The sequence below is a fragment of the Geotrypetes seraphini genome, chromosome 1 (assembly GCF_902459505.1).
Source record: "Geotrypetes seraphini chromosome 1, aGeoSer1.1, whole genome shotgun sequence".
Taxonomy (NCBI): Eukaryota; Metazoa; Chordata; class Amphibia; order Gymnophiona; family Dermophiidae; genus Geotrypetes; species Geotrypetes seraphini.
Window position 1 is genome coordinate 94,818,839 of NC_047084.1, and position 14,218 is coordinate 94,833,056.

Consider the following 14,218-nt stretch of genomic DNA (forward strand, 5'->3'; position numbering starts at 1 on the left):
TGCACCGTCGATAGATTTTAAAGCACGTTAAGGCTGTGGACTTCAGCAGTTTGATTTATTCTGTTCACATTTCAATAAATCTATCTTGTCGTGCCGATTTCTGCTTATGTCTTAAAGTGCCTCTAAAGTGCTGATAGCTTTCAGCGCTCACGGTACACAATGGCAGGTGAAAGACCGGCATGATTCATCCAATTCTGCCCAAGCAGTCGCATTCGTTACCAATCCATGACTGAACTAACAATCCAGTGGCGTTATTAACAATATTTTTACTCGCCACGGTGCAGAACCTGTAATGTCAAGATTACAGCTCCAGATATGGCCAGTCTTCTCTCCCCAAACCAAATTCCATGATCATATGCCTACACGAGTACAAGCCAAGATATCTACACTATGAGCCCTAATGAAATAATGTAAAGCCTAGACATGGCCAGGTTCTTCTAAATTGTAAATCACATTGAACTCCTTCTGGGGCATATTAGCGATCCATAAATACTAATGCCGTGTCATGTCATGCTCAAAAGCATACTGCTTGAGTAGGACTGGTTGTAGCCAATCCAACTTTTCAGTTAGTTCACTCTCCAGTGCACAAAAGGGTTCTTGGGTATCTTTTACTGATAGCGGTAATAACCACTAGAGAATGACACGGTGACAACATTCATCACCGTTCCCGTCCCCGCGGATAACCGCAGGAAGCAATCTTCATGTCATTCTTTAAGGAGAGAGGGAAGAATCAGAGTACGAATAACCACAACCACTGACCCGCGCTTTGCTTTGAAGAATGCTGGTGCAGAAGGACTGAGGTTGAAACAGACACTACAGAATGACAGTCTCTGGTATCCAGAGCAGATATTGTGATGTCATAATGCCTCATTCCACCAGTGCCTAAGAACCAATCACATCAGTGATGTCACAATGGCTTCATTATCCTTGGCTCCCATAAGAATCAGAGTATGAATGGCCACAACCACTGACCCGCGCTTTGCTTTGAAGAATGCTGGTGTAGAAGGACTGAGGTTGAAATAGACACTAGAAAATGACATGGGATTATTTGCTGCGGTTATCTGCGGGGACGGGAACGGTGATGAATTTTGCCACCGTGTCATTCTCTAATAGCCACCAAGAAATCTATGCAAATGCATTACTGTACTCCTCTGAAATTCACGGGGTTTCCGTTCCAGGAACCCCTGCGAATTTTGAAACACCACAAATCCGGCAGGGGAGGCAGAGGAGGGCAGCTGGAGAGGCAGGACAGGGCAGCTGGTGCGCTGGCAGGTGAAGAAAATCACTCGCGGTCTGCTCCGACCACCTCTTCCTGTAGTAAAGTCAGGCTCGACTTTACTACAGGAAGAGGCAGTCCGCGACTCGCGAACCGCAAATTCACGGGGGAACACTGTGCAAGGAGCTCATTAGCATTAAAATAAGCACTCCCCATAATGCACAGCAAGGAACACCCAGCTTTTACCATGCAAACCTTGACGGCAGGTCTGAGTTCTGGTAGCCTTGCTTTCCTGAGCACTGACAAGAAAGTAACACTATGACAGCTTAGACTCACAAAAAATCCAGGGGTCCAGTTGACCCCCCCTCCCAAAAATCCTCCTGCTGAAAAAAAAATCCTGGTAGTCTAGTGGCCCAGCTGGGCTGGGTCCCCCAGCTAACAATCTTTCCCCACACCTGACCAAGTGGGTCCATTTGGGCGGTGTGATCCAGGACACTCCCCCATACTTTTTTTCTGAAGAGCAGTAGGAGGGATGCCTACTCCCTCCTGCCTCTTCAAAATTGTAAGGCCTCTCCGAGTGCATCCCATTTTGAAGAGGCAGGTCCTGAGGCAGAAGAGAGTAGGCATCCCTACTGCCACTCTTGAGGAAAAAGGTACAAGGGGTATGGGGGTATGGGAGGGGGTCCTGGCCCAAATGAGCAGGAGGGGAGGAGGGTTGTTGAGACGGGGGGCTAAGCCCAGCCTTGCCACTAGACCACGAGGGTTTTTTGGGGGGAGGGGGGTTTTGGGGGATCAGAATATTTTGTGGCTTGGGGGGGGGGGCATGGGTTTGAGAGGGGGCAGGAGAGAGTCCACTGGATCATCAAAGATTTTTTTAAGTTTGAGGTTGAGGTCTCCTGGACATGCACACAAAAGCTGTGTCTACCACACAGCTGTTGTGGGCATGTTCCAGGAAATTCTTACTGTTGTTAAAACTGGTCTGGTGTTCCTCTGGCACTGAAACTCTAGAGCACCAATTATGTGCATCTGTCCCTTAGTTCCACTTTAAGATGTCTTAATAATAATAATAACAGTTTATGTACCGCAGGACCGTGAAGTTCTATGCGGTTTACATTGATTAAAAATAGTACAAATTGAGTGGAATTGACAAGTTAATATTAGTGAATCGTGGCTCTAGGGATCAGTTAAGTGGGAAAGATTGTACAAATGAGTTGCCAAAGTAGTTCAGTAACAGATATGTTTTTAGGTGTTTCCTAAATTCCCCGTAAGTATTAGCTAGCATAAGTAATTGTTCCAGGCCTTTACCCCATAATGCTGCTTGATATGGGAGAAGATGTTGGTGTTGTCTTCTTCTCCCCCACTGAAATATGCAGCATCTGTATTCATACCATACGATTTTATTTATTTATTTAAACTTTTTTTTTTTTTTTAATTCTTTATTCATTTTTTAATCTTACAACAAGTGTACAAATAATAAAACATTTAAAATTAAATACATCACTTGAGTTTCTTTCTAGTATAACATCAAATAAATAAATTTATTCCTTTCCCACCCACCCTTTCCTTTAGCATTTAATCAAAAATATACAAAGGTAAAACATTTATTTAAAACATTTATAGACAAGTTTCAAGTTTATTAGATTGATTGTGAGCCCGCCGGGACAGACAGGGAAAACTGCTTGAGTACCTGAATAAATTCATGTAAACCGTTCTGAGCTCCCCTGGGAGAACGGAATAGAAAATGGAATAAATAAATAAATAAAAAACCAACATTCTCAAAATCTCATCTTATACGGTGACAATATATCAAGTCAGTTAGAATAAATACGAACAAGTTGTCACTTAACATCAAAAAATCTAATGTTATGCTATTCCCATGGAAAGAAAATTTCACTCTCATTGCTCCTATTACTATAAAAAATGTCCCCCTACAATTAGTTAACAGTATAAAAATTTTAGGGGTGACTTTTGATAGCAAACTTAATTTTCATGATCACATCAGTACTATTGTTAAAACCACTTTTTATAGATTACGTAAGATTCGAGCGATTTCAAAATTTCTATGTCCAAAGTCGTTAAATATTCTTATTCACTCTTTGGTGATTTCTAAACTAGATTATTGCAACGCACTCTTTAAGGGAATATCATTGAATGAAATTAAACGGCTTCAAATTATTCAAAACATTTCTATTAAACTTATAACTAAATCTAGAAAATTCGATCATGTTACTCCCCTTTTAAAAGACGCGCATTGGCTTCCAGTCACACATCGGATAACATATAAACTTTGCTTGCTCACCTTTAAATCTCTTCTCAATAAAACTCCAGCATTCATATATAAACTACTAATCCCATACTATCCAAGTAGAGCTTTAAGATCCAACGAACAAAATTTACTAACTATTCCTTCGCTCAAGATTATCAACACAAGACGGCAGTTTATTTTTTCAGTAACCGCTCCACAGATTTGGAACGCTCTTCCAATTTACCCACGAAATGAGCATGACCTGGGAAAATTTAAAAGTAATCTAAAAACATTCCTTTTTAAAGATGCTTTTTATATTTAATCCATTAATTCTTTGACCATTGCTTTTTTTTTATATTTCATAATTATTTGTTTCCCTCATGTATTTTCCCTTTTTTGTTCTGCTTTTCTATCATGAATTGTATTTCCCTTCCCTTTGTTGCCTTATGTTATGAGTATGTTGGACTATTTTTAACTTTATGTTATTGTTTAAAGTCTGTAATGTATTGTTTCCCATTGAATGTATTTTAAATTGTACATCGCTTAGAATTATGATTAAGCGATTAATCAAAAGAACTATTAAACTTGAAAACTTGAAATTAGAATAAAATAAGCCTCATTACAAATAGGCCTCAACAAAAAGTTTTGTCTGTAAGAGCTTCTTAAAGTTAGTACAATTCACACACAATCTTAGATGCCCAGGTAAATTATTTCACAAATGTACCCCAGCAATGCTAAACATTTTTTTATTATGAAGACACATACCATACCCTTCTTTCCTTAATCACAGCTAATCCCCCTGATCTCAGTGTTCTACCAGGTCTATATGAAGCTGATATAAAACATGCATATTTGATTCTATTTCATGATTTTCTTCCAGTTAAAATTCCAGTTGAAGAGATCAATGAATGTGAATATTAACTTTTTAAAAATATGGAGCGAGAGACAAACCTGGTTCTTTTTGTTACATAGAATTTTTTGGACCCCAGTTTGTTTGCAAAAATTGGACAGTTCAAAGTCTAATAGATGTTGGCATTGTCATCTCGAAGTAGGGACACTGGATCATCTGCTGTTTTATTGTCCCATGATACTCAATTTTTGGAAATCAATATGGGGACAAATTAATAGGATATTGGAAACATTGATTCCGTTGTCCTATGATGTGATCATTTGTGGGACGTTGTTGAATGCTAAAAATCCATTAGAAAGGTATAAAAGCAAGATAGTTCTTTCTGGTTGTGCTCTTCTGACGTGGATGAACAGCAAGCTGCCTCGTTGACTATAGAACGTAATCTAGTTCATCCTATCCCTCTTTCTTGCCTCTCCCATACTTCCGATACCATTTGTACTACTCTCCGGGCCGTTCATCTTTTTGATTCTTTATCTCATCAAAACCGTTGGCACATGTCTTCTTCTCCTTTATGGTATAACTCCAATATATTGATTGATAACCATCACTTCAATTGGCGTGGATGGATGGATAAAGGTATTTGGACTATTAGCCATGTCTTAGATACTGACTCTCTATTATCATTCTCTCAGCTTATGGATAAATTTGACCTCTCTCCGACTGAATGCTTCCATTGGCTCCAGCTCTCCCACTGCCTGAAGAAACGTTCTCCCTCTGTTCTGCAGTACTCTCCTACGTCTACGTTTTTACTACTTTCTCAACTGAGTGTCTCATTAGGACACTCCACTTCTCGCTTCTATAAGGAACTCAGATCTCACCAATTTCCTAGATCTAAGAAAGCTAAGAAAATCTGGTCTTCGGAATCCTCGTGGAGTGGTACTGACAAGGACTGGGACTTCTATTTTACTAAAATTATTCGCCCTATTGCCTCCTCTAGTTTGTCTCAGTCCTTATACTTTCTATCTTATAAAGTCTTCTGGACTCCTAATAAACTGCACCGTGCGGGTTTACGTGATTCCAACCAATATTGGCACTGTCTCTCTGACGTTGGAGATATTCGTCATATGATTTTTGCTTGCCCTATTATTTCCACATCCTGGTCCAGCGTCTGGCATGCTATACAATCGATTCTACCGATCCATTCGGTTTTCTCTCTAGACATTCTTCTTTTCAGAGAGCTAGCTATTCACGATGACCTCTCCTCTTCCCAAAACACTCTCCTCAATATTTTAATTGCTCTTACACTTCAAATGATTTTACATAATTGGAAATCTGCTGATTCTCTTAATATTACTTTCTGATGGAACACGATACTTTTAATACACTCTTATGAATCGAAAGCAGCGGAATTCTCCCACAGATAACAGGTTATCTCCAAAATTTGGGATCTTATTCGTCATTTTTCCCTATAACTGTTGACAGCTCCCATATGTTCCTTTCAACATTAGCATTCTATACCTTTTGGCGACTTGTATTTACTTCCTGGGTTTGGGGTGCTCGCCCTGTCCTGTCATATTCCGAATTCATCTTTCCTGTTCTATAGATCATTGTCTCTTCTCTTCTTGTGGAGGGGCTTTGCTCTCCTTCTTCTTCTTCTTTTCTTTTCTTTGTCCTCCTCTCCGGATTGCTGTTTTGCCTTTGCAGGAACTGTTAGAGCATTTGTTCTGCTCTATTGCTGTTATGACTTATCATATACATTGCTGTGCTTTTGACTAGTCCTGCTTAGGCCTGGTTATATTTGTATTATTCCTCTTCCATTTTGCTTTTGTATATTTTAAAACTCCAATAAACATATTTGAAATCAAAAGAAAGGTATAAAAGCAGACTCCTAATTATGACAGGGATTGCCATGCAAATGATTACTAAGAATTGGAAAAACTGGGACAGGCTATATTTTTCCTTTGGGGGGTAAACTTTATGTCTATGTTATAGATATGAAAAAATGAATTTAGAAATATTCGGTCATAATAAACTTTTTTAAACAACATGGGGTCCATTAACAAATTTTGTTAACTCTGATTAGTTGTATAATGCCTTTCTTTCCTATTTGATCTGCAAACACATCCAAGTAGGGTGGGGGCGGGGGGAAATACATTTTGTATTATTCTTTGATCGAATGTAGTGCTGTTCATGATATTAATTGTATGTAAAATTTATTGCACTTTGTACTTGAATTTAAAATCAATAAAGAATTTTAAAAATATACCGTGTATATATATATATATATAGGGAGCCAGCCAGACCGCGAGTGTGGGGACGTTGTAAGCGCGGATTGGTCAAGGAGCCGCCGCTGCCGAGGCTTTGAAATTGCTCTCCCACCGTCACTCCCTCCCGCCCCGGCTCTGCCTCTGCCCAGGTTCAAAAGCAGGAGACATCTAGCACCCGTTAATCTAACGGGCTTAAACACTAGTATATATACCGTATTTGCCGGCGTATAAGACGACTTTTTAGTACCTTAAAATCCTCCCCAAAGTCGGGGGTCGTCTTATACGCCGGGTACAGTTTACATGCCCTTACTTGCGGGGCTGGATGTACTCAGTCGCGCGGCTCTTCTTCTCCCTACCTTCTCTGCTTGCAGCACAGAGCCGAACGGAAGTCTTCCCGACGTCAGCGCTGACGTCGGAGGGGAGGGAGGGCTTAAACAAAGCTTAAACAAAGCCCTCCCTCCCTCCCTCCGACGTCAGCGCTGACGTCGGGAAGACTTCCGTTCGGCTCTGTGCTGCAGGCATGGCAGGTAAGGAGAAGGAGAGTAGCCTCGCGGTACCAAGAGAGAGGGGCGGCCGCCCCGCCCCGGTTGCAGCACAGCCGGCCAGGTTCCCTTACTTTTGTGGCACTTCCCCGACCGACCGATAACAGCCCGGGTCCGACAATCCTCCCTGCCCTGTAGCCGCGAATCTAAATTACCTTCTTACAGCAGCTGTAAGAAGGTAATTTAGATTCGCGGTTAAGGGCAGGGAAGTTTGTCGGACCCGGGCTGTTGTCGGTCGGTAGGGGAAGTGCCACAAAAGTAAGGGGACCTGGCTGGCTGTGCTGCACCCGGGGCGGTAGAGAAGGAGGGGGGGGAGAAGGACGCTGAAATGCCATGGTGAAGACAGGAGGGGGGGGGGAAGGACTCTGAAAGCACTTGAAGACAGAGGAGGGAGAAGAACGCTGAAAGCACATGGGGGAATACAAAGGGGTGGAGAAGGAAGAAGGGGTCGTCTTATACGGCGAGTATAACACAAAACTCTATTTTTTAACTAAAAGTTGGGGGGTCGTCTTATACGCCCAGTCGTCCTATACGCCGGCAAATACGGTATATATATATAGAGAGAGAGAGAGAGGCATCGAAGTAGATTATACTCTATGAAACGGAAACATCAAAACATGATTTATTAGAAAATATATGCCCTTTCTGCATTTTCATTAAACGCCTGTAGTTTTTCTGCTAATTTTATTTTATTTTATTGAGTGGTTGTGAGAGGGTGGGTGTACAAGGCAGGGTTTCTTTATTGAGGTTGAGACTGAGCCACTGTACCTTAAGACAGGGAATAAATATGTTTGCATATCTGGCCAGGATGATGGGGCTCAAGCAGAGAGCAAGTTAAAAGCCTTCTAACAGAATAGAAGAGGGAGGCCTTGAGTAAGGAATCCTCCAAGGGATGGCAACTGGCACTGTGGTGAACCTTCATTCGCACGCCGGACTTATGCGTGCCGGCTTAAAACACTTCCTGTTAGCACTGTGAGAGGGTGTAGAGGGACACCCCCCCCCCCCACACTACATTAAAAACTGCCGAATACACCAAAACTACGGAAAACTGCAGTTTTCAGTGTAGTTGCCCCCCACCAACAGAAGTGCGAACACCTGTAAGTTTACTGGGGAGGTTCCCCACATGCACCCTCACAGTGCTAAGAGGAAGTGTTTTAAGGTGGCACACATAAGTCCTGCGCGGGATTGTCAGTACACGATTATCGGAACGCTTTTGTCCAGCGCACTTCTGTTACATAACTGGTACCGAAGGGGAATCCCAGGGAAGGAAGAGCTGCCCTGAGTAAGAACACCCCAATGTATGCTGTCTAGGGCAGTGGTTCCCAACCCTGTCCTGGAGGAACACCAGGCCAATTGGGTTTTCAGGCTAGCCCTAATGAATATGCATGAAGCAAATTTGCATGCCTATCACTTCCATCATATGCAAATCTCTCTCATGCATATTCATTAGGGCTAGCCTGAAAACCCGATTGGCCTGGTGTTCCTCCAGGACAGGGTTGGGAATCACTGGTCTAGGGTACAGTACCTGAGGGGAGAGCCAATTATAGCTCAGTTATTTCCCTGGAGAAGGAAGCAGTTCTCAAGCCTCTGCCTCCAAGAATATATAGTATATACAGGTACTGAGGAGAAATACCTAGGTTGGAAATAATGTTTATATTCTGAGACAATATATCACAAAAGCAGATAGAAGAAAAATTGATGCCTTCGAGCTGTGGTGCTGGAGAAGACGTCTTCGAATCTCATGGACTAGGACAGTGGTGGGCAAACCGCGGCTCGTGAGTGTGGCTCTGCTAGAAAATGACATGGTGACTGACCTTGTCTCCCGCAGTTAAGGGAGGGAACGCGCGCAGTCACAATCGGGCATCTCCCTCCTTCCCCCTTACCTTACCATGGTGATTTTCTTTTCCTTTTTGTCTTCCAGCTGCCCGAGCCGGCTTTCATCAAGTCGCGTGTGGCTGCCGAAACTTCTCCTCTGACGCAACCAGAAACAGGAAGTTGCATCAGAAGAGAAGTTTCGGCAGCCACACGCGACTTGATGAAAGCCGGCTCGTGCAGCTGGAAGACAAAAAAAAGAAAATTGCCATGAAGGTAAGGGGGAGGGAGGGAGAGGAGCTGCTGAAAGACATCTAGTAATCCTTGCAGGCTTGACTGTGCAGATTTCACCACTTTTCTATAGCACCCGACTGTCCCTCCTAGTCCTGTACATCTATTGTATTTTTACTTAATGTTCAGGAAACCTGACGGCCCCGGTATGCTTGTGGGTCGAGGGAGGGAGTGGAAAGAGGAAAGAAGGAGCAACATCGGTCCTGCCCCCAAACATGCAGAGAAAACTGTGAACCCCTCCTTTCCTATTGGACAATTTTTCCCGCCCATCATACCGATTGGCTGCTTTTAAATGACATTTGCCATATCTGGTTTTATTTAATGTTAGTAGCTAGTTTAAACCGACTCCTAAAAACATGGTTCTTGAAAAGAAATCTGGCTCTCTCAAGAAATCTTAATCGTTCTGCTGCTGATCTTTGGCTCTTTTGACTAATGAGTTTGCCGACCACTGGACTAGGATCACCAACAAAGATGTTCATGATCATATAAACACAGAGTTGTCCCCGGAAGGCGAGATTACCATTTAGAAACTGGCCTATTTTGTTTGTGTGATGAGGGAAAATTCACTGGAAAAGGAGGTGATACTCGGAATGGTCAATGGCAAAAGGAAGCAGGGGAGACCCAAGGCCCGTTGGCTGGATGCCATCAAGAATGACACGGGAATGAACATCAAGCAATTGAAAGAAGCCGTAGACAACAGGGAAGCCTGGCCTAAAGAGTCGGACACGACTGAATGGATAGCAGTAGTAGTATATTCTGAGAGAAATTGTGTCCAGATGGAATCCACATTGGAGCTAGTGTTTGTCCATTCTGAACAGCAGCCACTGTATTTGGGACTGGCGAGAAGCCATCCTCAATTAGGAATACTTTCCTGTGATTTCTGTGAAAGCGACACTTCACTAGCGCAATGTTAAGGCCTGTGAAGTAACAGGCTTATTCTGTATATATTGGTCTACAGCAGGGGTGTCCAACCTTTTGGCTTCACTGGGCCGCATTGGTCGAAAAAAAAAAATGTTTCTGGGGCTGCACAAACGTGCAAACTCTGCAATAAGACAGAGGAGGGAGCCGGCAAGACGGTAAACACCAGGGGGCAGCAGAGGAAAACACTGCATCGTCCTCGACCGGGGCCGCACAAAATACTTCACTGGGCCGCAGGTTGGACACCCCTAGTCTACAGCAATAAAGTGTTTTTTTAAAATTTTATATGCAACTCTGCGTATATGGCTGTATTTTTAAAGGCTTTAGGCCCCGTCTTTCCTCAGATTGACACAGTGGTAAAAAAAAAATATCGTAACAGATAACTTTTAATGCAGTGTTATTGAACACAGTTTAAATTAATTAGTTCAATGATTTTTTAATCTTTTCTTTGGTTTTTTTTAATTAAGAAGAACATAAGAATAGCCTTACTGGGTCAGACCAATGGTCCATCAAGCCCAGTAGCCCGATCTCACGGTGGCCAATCCAGGTCACTAGTACCTGGCCAAAACTCAAGGTGTAGCAATATTCCATGCTACCGATACAGGGCAAGCAGTGGCTTCCCCCATGTCTTTCTCAATAGCAGACTATGGACTTTTCCTCCAGGAACTTGTCCAAACCTTTCTTAAAACCAGCTACGTTATCCGCTCTTACCACATCCTCTGGCAACATGTTTCAGAGCTTAACTATTCTCTGAGTGAAAAAAATTCCTCCTATTGGTTTTAAAAGTATTTCCCTATAACTTCATCGAGTGTCTCCTAGTCTTTGTCATTTTTGATCCACTTGTACACATTCTACTCCACTCAGGATTTTGTAGACTTCAATCATATCTCCCCTCAGCCGTCTCTTTTCCAAGCTGAAGAGCCCTAACCTTTTTAGTCTTTCCTCATACTAGACGAGTTCCATCCCCTTTATCATCGTGGTCGCTCTTCTTGGAACCTTTTCTAGAACCACTATATCTTTCTTGAGATAAGGAGACCAGAATTGAACGCAATACTCCAGATGAGGTCGCACCATGGAGCAATACAGGGGCATTATGACATTCCAAAAAAATCTCAGGAAGGACATACAAAACTCCTAATTTTACTAATAAATTATGCCCTATTGAAAACCATAGGAGAGACCTACCTAGACACTACCAGGTGTACCCATTGCATTCATACAAAGACCCACTCATTCACTTAACACACAAAAAACAAGAAAAAAAGTGGAGAAAAAGCCTCAGTTCATCTTCTTATGACAAAAAAACTCCACTTATAAACAACCATTAAGCAAGGTCCAAAATGTATCAGTACACTCAGCAGTGAGAAACACTATAGTAGCCCTCGTAGGAACGACCTCAAAAAAACCTCTAGTACTAGCACGCCAAATTACAAAACTTCAAAAAAATGTGAGTAAAGCAAGCAGCACATATATGAGTCTCAAACACAGTCAATGGTAAGCAGGAAAAATCAAACAAACACTTAGCTGCAGACGGTGTCCAGGCTGTCTTCCATGCATCCAAAAAGTGCAAGCCTGCCTGGCCCCGCAGCCACTCTTTCCCGACAGGGAAACCTCCGTTTCGCTGAGCTGCGTCAGGGAAATGATTCCAGCCTACTTCACTAGCAAATGTAGAGGCTCTTCAAGTGTTCTAACTGCTCACATCCACACACATAACATAAGAACATAAGAAACGCCTTCAGCGGATCAGACCTAGGTCCATCTACTCCGGCGATCCGCACACGCGGAGGCCCAGTTAGGTGCTCCCTGTTGGAGACCCGGATTTCCCGTATCCCCCGATATGATTTGCAAGAAGGTGTGCATCCAACTTGCGCTTGAAACCCTGAACACTAGTCTCCGCCACAAGCTCCTCTGGGAGAGCATTCCAAGCGCTCACCACTCGCTGTGTGAAACAGAACTTCCTGACAATTGTCTTGAACCTGCTGCCACACAGTTTCAGGCTATGACCTCTTGTCCGTGTCACATCTGAAAATGTCAGTAATGCTTCTTCCTGGTCTATTATGTCAAATCCTTTTAGTATTTTAAAAGTCTCTATCAAATCCCCTCTCAATCTTCTCTTTTCGAGGGTGAACAGTCCCAGTTTTCTGAGGCGTTCTTGGTAGCTCAAATTCTCCATATCTTTGACTAGTTTCGTGGCTCGCCTCTGCACATAGAAGCTGAGGCGTGGGATTCTCCAGCAATTCATTTTTTTCTTGTTTTTTGGGTGTTAAGTGAATGAGTGGGTCTTCGTATGAGTGCAGTGGGTAGACCTGGTAGCGTCTAGGTAGGTCCCTCCTATGGTTTCCAATAGGGCATAATTTAATAGTAAAATTAGGCATTATGACCTTCCCCAAGTGCTCACTAACCCCTTTGCACCGCACAAAAATGAAAACAAAAAAGTACATACGTGACTCTAGAATAGCAGCATCTGGCAGAGCATCAGGTGTGTAGAGTTACCCGATAGGTGGGCTAATGAACCATAGAAAGGAGGACCCAGGTCCATAAGGCACTCTAACCACAACATCTATGGTATTAAGTATGAGCCCATCAAAACCCACCCAAACCCTACTATACTGACATATATTGTAAGTGCCACCTGCAGCCATAAGGGCTATTGGGGTGGTACACAGGTGGGTATAGTAGGTTTTTGGGGTGCTCACCATAAATTATAAGGCGGTTATGGTGGGATGAACCCATTCTGAGCTCTTTGGGGAAAGCGGGATAGAAAATGAATTAAATATACATCTGACACCCTTTATGTGAAGTTCACAGCAGTGCCCTCTAAGGTGCCCCACTGCTCTGTTGGGATGTCTATACGGCCAATCCATTACTATATTGGTCCCTCCCATGTGCAAATGGTCAGTATCAGGACGTTTTGAACATTGATGCCTTTGCATTTGAAAATGGCCAAAAAGTTAAGACGGCCTAAAGCGCCCCCAAAACCTACCATATCCACCTGTGTACCACCCCAATAGCCCTACACACCTGATGCTCTGCCAGATGCTGCTATTCTAGAGCCAGGTATGTACTTTTTTGTTTTTGTTTTCTGGTCTCCTTATCTCAAGAAAGATATAGTGGCGCTAGAAAAGGTTCCAAGAAGAGCGACCAAGATGGTAAAGGGGTTGGAACTCCTCTCGTATGAGGAAAGACTAAAACGATTAGGGCTCTTCAGCTTGGAAAAGAGACGGCTGAAGGGAGATACGATTGAAGTCTACAAAATCCTGAGTGGAATAGAATGTGTACAAGTGGATCGATTTTTCGCGCCGTCAAAAATGACAAAGGCTAGGGGACACTCGATGAAGTTACAGGGAAATACTTTTAAAACCAATCGGAGGAAATATTTTTTCACTCAGAGAATAGTTAAGCTCTGGAACACGTTTCCAGAGGATGTGGTAAGAGCAGATAGCGTAGCTGATTTTAAGAAAGGTTTGGAGGAAAAGTCCATAGTCTGTTATTGAGAAAGACACAGGGAAAGCCACTGCTTGCCCTGTATTGGTAGCATGGAATATTGCTACACCTTGGATTTTGGCCAGGTACTAGTGACCTGGATTGGCCATCGTGAGAACGGGCTACTGGGCTTGATTGACCATTAGTCTGACCCAGTAAGGCTATTCCTATGTTCTTATGTTCATATCTTGTATGCAGTGGTCATCTGGTCCGTTTGGATACTTATGTGGCACTTAGATGCTTTTAAAGCTGGACTAGCTCTGGATGTCTAAGTTTCACCCAGGACGTCTTGCAAAATGTTCGATTATCCCTGCAAGATGTCAGTCTAACCCACCCTTATGCATGTCCAAAGCCCACGTCCATCTCGATCTCTGGGCATGCAAAGGCTAGGACACCTCGCTAGATGTCCAGAAAGGCGGTATCGATTATTAGCACTTGAATGTCCTGGCAATTAGGACATCCCAGTGATGATTTAGGACACTTTTTTGGATGTTTATATTTTTTTGATATCCTTTAGGTGCACTCATTCAGGCCAAGAAAAACCAGGTTTAACTACCCACGCCTAAGTTGTGCGCAGATCAAGCATATCCAAAA